Below are 6,063 nucleotides of genomic sequence, written 5' to 3'. Positions count from 1 at the left end.
AGGTAGGGCATTTCTGAGAGTTCTTCTGCCAGTTCCTTTATGGACTAGGATGCACTAGGATGCAGTTCATCTGGCCCTGGAGATTTGAACTCATTCAAAGTAATTAGGTGTTCCTTGACCATATGGCTATCGATCTCAAGCTGCACTCCTGCCCCTTCAGCCTGTACTTCACCTTTGCCAGGGGGGTCATAGACCCTCTTTTGGTAGAAGACTGAGCCAAAGTAGGAATTGAGCACCTCTGCCTTTTCTTTGTCATCTATTATTGTTTTGCCATCCTTATTTAATAGCTGAACCACCATTTCTTTCCTCTGTCTTTTACTATGCACGTAGCTGAAGAAAGCTTTTTTGTTGCTTTTAGCATCCCTTGCTAACCTCAGCTCGCTCTCAGCTTTAGCCTTCCTGACGCCATCCCTGCAATTCTGTGCTACCTGCCTTTGTTACTTGGCCTTCTTTCGTTACTTGATCTTACATTCCAGGTTCCTAAACAATATTGTTCTTTACAGCATCGGATTTTCTTTTCACCACCAGATGCATCCGCAGCTGAGTGTCCTTTCGGCTTTGGCCCAGCCGCTTCACTCTTTCTGACGCTACTTGGAAATACCCTCTGCTCTTCCCCAGTAGTATATTGGACACCTTCCGACCTAAGGGGCTCATCTTCCGGCGTCATCTCTTTTAGCCTTGTGATACGTTCCATGGGGTTTTCTTGGCAAGAATACTGGAGTGGGTTGCCATTTCCTTCTCCAGTGGACCACATTTTGTCAGAACTCTCTGCCATGGCCTGTCTGACTTGGGTGGCCCTGCATGGCATAGCTTATGGCTTCACTGAGTTACTCAAGCCCCTTCGCCACAACAAGAACTCTTGCTGTGTATCTAAGCCCCAAACTGGGAAAGACTGAAGAAGAGGGAAACAAGAGAATCAATTAATAAATTAATACTTAGCAACAAAGGTGCTGGTGTATCTAACCTTGAAAACCTTAATCAACTTTGAATAAAAAACATGGCTTATTACTTTTCAACCATTGCTATATTCCTTTCACTCCATGGAAACTCAAACATGTAATTAGAAGTTCAGAATTACAGAATTCTAATTAGAATTGTAATGTTGGGGGTATAGAGAAATGGGTTATCTTTTGGGGTGATGGTTTTTTGTATTTTGTTATGTTTGTAATTTTAGAGATGATTTTAGTGGTGTTTATATGTTGTACTGTCTTATATGGGTCATAAACCACCTTGGGCTCCTTGTGTAGAAGGGTGGGATATAAATCATTTACACACATAAAAAATTGGAAAAATAAAACAATGATCAAATACCGAAAACCTGCAATATCACTGTTCTGCCAGGAACAGAGGTTCTTTAGGATTTGAACAAGGCAATAATCACACCAGGTGCTTCTTTTCCCAGATTTTATTTAGAGGGAGAGGCGAGAAATTAACAGCAGAGAAAAACACTGAAAGGAACAGGCAAATACAGAAAACTTACAGGCCTTCAGTTACCCAGAACCCCATCGCAGTAACAGACATGCTCCATAGCCAGTCAGCCTTGGTGTGATCCTTGCCCATGGAGAGGTTCATCATTATGAGCTCCCTTGGGGCTTTTAATATTGTATTTTTCCCATAGGTCCCAATACATTCTGCCAACTCGTGCTTACATTACTTATTCACTATCAACCACAGCTGTGATTAGGCTACATTCTAACAAACCTGGCAGACTATCTATGGAATGCATCAATCATGAGCAATCTGTTGTTACGTATAACTGGTATCCCTGGTTAGTCCATCTGTTACACCTGGCTATCTTGCCTTGAACATCCTCTCTAAACTCTTCCCTTAGGGCTCAGGAGAAAGTTCAGGCACAGAGGATGAATGAAAGGGAAGACTCAGGCATGGAGATTTGAACAAGGGGGAAACATCATACAATACTGTCACCTTCCTTGTGATCACAGTAGTCTTCTGGAATGGGTCCCAGTACGATCACTAATCACAACAACCCCAGTAAGAACAATAACATTGAATCAAAATTAAAACTATTGCAGCACCATAACAGATGACAGCACAGCATGAGAAAGCAGTTGTAAACAAGTGAATCTTTAGAACCTGCTTAAAGGCCTGTATGATGGAGCCATGCATTCTTCAATAGGAACAGAGTTCCATGAGCAGGGGGCCACCAATGAAAAAGCACTATCCCTCATGCCTGCCAACCTAAATGATCTTACAGGCAGGCACACGAGAAGGATCTCCAAAGGTGTTCTCCAGGTCATCTGCAGTCTGTGTGCACTAGGCCTAGGAGTGTATCTACACAGAAGATGAAAAAGAAGGAAGGCAGATTTACTTGTTTGTTTATTTAAAGAATCTTTACCCCATTCTTTAGCTGAAAAAAGGCTCCTCAGACTTACAAGGAGGGGGATAATGTAAGCCGCCTTGGGTTCCTTGCAAGAGGAAAAAAGGTGGGATATAAATGACATAAATAAAATAAATACGATCCAAAAGTCCCTGCCCTCAGACATTCACCCAGTGCATATTCAGCCCTTGCAGCCCAGTTTTGTAGAGGCTTTAAAGGTTGGTGGCCCCCAGTTGGAGCCCTTCAAAGGACCACTCCATAATATTTATCTGGGGAATGTCATGGGTGAAGATGTGACTTTGTTTCCTTTTTGCACTGTCAGCTTATGCTTAACCTGCTGAACAGAAACTGCTGCATAGTCAACCAAGACATTTTTTCTGCCTGAAGCAAAGGACAAGATGGCACCTTCCCCTGATTCCATGTTCAGAATCTGAGCAGAATGGTAGCTGAATCAGACTTCAACAGCTGCCTCACTCTGCCTAATGAAAGGTCCAGCCCTGTGTGCTCTGTAATCTATCCCAGACTTTATACTGAACCTGGAGTTATAGGACTGACCCTAGAAAAATAGTTGTGCTCTGTTTGTGCAGTAGCCTACAAGACTCAAGATATACCTGTTTGCATATCTCAGTTATAAAGTCCTTGTGTCACACATTTTAATACAAATCTCACTTCACAACGATACAATGGAAATAAATGTGAGGACAATATTTTTTCAATGGAGGCAACACACCATATTTACAATATGTGATTCACTATCAGGAAGACTGATCATGCCCCATATATGCCCCCAAATGAGAAGGCAAGCCCTACCATGTATTACAAGCATATCCCACCTACCCAGCTAGAAAGATTTTAGACTAATATACCAGTGAGATAGGTGCATTAATATCCAGAGCAGGAACATTAGATAGGATAGATTGCCTCAAGGACCTCGGTATCTGTATGCCTTGACCTCTGCTAAGGTTTTCAAAAAAGCTATTATCCGTGGAATTGTAGCTCTGTGATGTGGATGCACCTGTCTACTTGATGTGTAGTAAGACTATCTCACGCAGGCAGACTGCCATCCAGGGATAACAGCTTTGCTACCATTATGGATCTCCAGTGTGCTGCATTTTCAGGTTCAGAATAATAAAAATTATAATTATACATTGAAATACATAGTTTCTGCAGAAACAATAGCATAACCATCACCTATAGCCAGAGATGAAATGCTAAGTTGATTCTGTAACTTACTTCTTTCTGGTCTGTCAGTGTGCAGCAATTTTTGAACAGAAAACAACTGTTTCTTCCGTAGGTAAAGACTGCTGTTTAGGCTAAAGCATGCTGTATCTTTATGAGTAAACTTTCTCTAGGGATTGCTAAAACCCTTAAATGACAGTGCTTGATGTAGTCTGAATTTGACCGTAATTCTCTCATGGGAAGAGACTCACCATTCAGTACTGTAATGAAACCATTATAGTATCTACTAGTGTTTCAAAATGTTTCCTATGGAACACACAGCCACAATCAGTTTGAACCGCTGGGCAAAATCCAGTTCTGCCTTTCTGCTAGCAGAGGTGGCCACTGATTCTGGTTCGCACGCAGCCAGCCTCGCCAATTGTGGTCCGCAAGCTGCCCCTACCACTTGCAGAACACTTTAATGCTTTGGGAGGCAAGTCCTGAAATGTGCAGAAATGGGCAGGTCAGCGGAGCTCCCTTATGCAAGCTCTGCCGACCTGCCCCCTTCCAGAAACAAACATTTCCGCTCATTTCAGCTTGCCTCCAGAAGCACTTAATTTCCATTCCGTAAGTGGTAGGGGCCACTTGCAGACCAGAATTGGTGGGGCTGGCCATGCACACAAAGTCTGCATTGGATTCTGCCAATCTGCAAAAGGAATGAGCTGTACAGAAGTGGCTGAGAGAGTCACTGGCATACCGTATTACACCAGTATATAATGTAAATATTTGAACATCAGCCTCAAAATGTTGTTTACATGTAGGGTTATAAAGCCTAGAGTTTTATGTGAAGGAGCAGCCTTATTGGTTTCAAATGTTAAAGACTCAGATGAAAGCAATATCTGAGGTATCCAATACGCAATCATTGATTTTTGCAGTTCCTGGGGGAGTTGTGGATGTTTGCAATCCAATCAAACTTAAAATTGTCTTACAACTTTACACTGTAGAAAGTCATATCTGTCTGTTGCTGAAGGAGTCTTCTGACTTGCAGACCAAGAAAAATGGTTAAGCCCTTTTTTCCTGTTAAAATGAATCAGTTACAAAATTGCCTGGCTTGGATTGCCTGAATCACAAAGTTTCTCTTAATAACAAGCATACAGTTTTTCTCTGTATTCCTCTCTGTCTCCCTGATTCCATTATGAAAACAGCGCAAAAAAGGTGATAAATCATAATGACATGAACCTTTTGTATTCTCTGATGCTCTGGCAGTGGGTTCTCTGATGTGATTGCAGAAAAAAATTGGCAGTTATCTGATGGGAAATAAAATAACCTATTTTTCATCACAACTTAAGCAAACCTTGGTGCGGGGGGGGGGACAACAACACAGAATTCTACAGGGACCATTAGCTTGTATATCAATGTATTTTTATGATTCTGTGTATGAAGAATAATACAGAAAAGAAGTTTCATATCTAATCCTTTTTCTTTGTTATACATTATGGCAACACTGGCCTCAGATAAAACTTTTTAAAACAATGCTAATATCTTGAGAATTAGAATTCAGTGCTTCTTCTGCTTATTACTTAACACACTTCAATAACAGAAAGAACTTTTTAGACCTAGATACCAGTGCTGTATGGTAGCCCTGTACCTTATCTGTCAACGCCCCTGCTGCTCAGCCCTCTACTTCCACACATTCAGCAGAAGGTCTGAACGGGAAGTCTGTGAGCATACGCTGTACACATGTATCCTCTCCCATGTGATTGGGAGCCCTAGTGTATAATCATTATTGCAGTTATTGCAGTTGGAACATAAAGTTTAATTTTCTAGATCAGCCTACCCCAACCTGGTGCCCTCCAGATGTGTTGCAATACAACTCCCATAATCCGTAGCCACTTGTGCTGTGCTGGCTGGGGGGTTATGGGAACTGAAGTCCAACACAACTGGAGGGCACCAGATTAGGCTAGGCTGCTCTAGATATTTTATTTTATTATTACATTTATACCCCGCCTTTTTTTCCTCTTGCAAGGAACCTAAGGCGGCTCACATTGTCCCCCTCCTCTTCATATTACCCCTGTGAGGGAGGTTAGGCTGAAAGTTAGTGACTGGACCAAAGTCACCCAGTGAGCTTCATGGCCAAGTGGGGACTAGAACTCAGATCTCCCACGTCCCTGTCCAACACTCTAACTACTACACCAACACTCTAACCACTATCACCACACTAGATATTAACATTGTTTTAAAAAGGTTTGGCTCAGGGAGGTCAGGGGCGGAGATGGCAGAGATATTGAGATATTGGGGCAGGGGTGGTGTATACCAGCTGCTGTAAACCATCAGTCTATAGCAGTCATTAGTACTTTGGGAGGCAGGAACATGGGGAGTAAGGCCAGCATGGAAAAGCACTTCTGAAAATGGCTCAAATCCTGGTAAGTGGCCACTCTTGCCTATCTGATGAATTGATTACGATTTATGCCTTATGTTCTGCCCAGTCCTCAATAAGTTAGATCACAAAAATAATATAACCAAAACAATTAAAACTATCACACATAGAAAGTTATTAAAACAATTAC

General features: G+C 42.0%; 1 protein-coding gene across 1 annotated transcript in view; it reads left to right on the top strand.

Moving 5' to 3' along the window:
- ST6GALNAC3 (ST6 N-acetylgalactosaminide alpha-2,6-sialyltransferase 3) overlaps positions 1 to 6,063 on the top strand; it is a 416,154-nt gene that overhangs the window by 287,799 nt on the left and 122,292 nt on the right. The window lies entirely within an intron of this gene.

Source organism: Heloderma suspectum, chromosome 4 (genome assembly GCF_057233095.1).
Source record: "Heloderma suspectum isolate Gila_16-S chromosome 4, 16-S_ref, whole genome shotgun sequence".
Classification (NCBI taxonomy): Eukaryota; Metazoa; Chordata; class Lepidosauria; order Squamata; family Helodermatidae; genus Heloderma; species Heloderma suspectum.
This window is presented reverse-complemented; position numbering and strand designations above follow the sequence as displayed.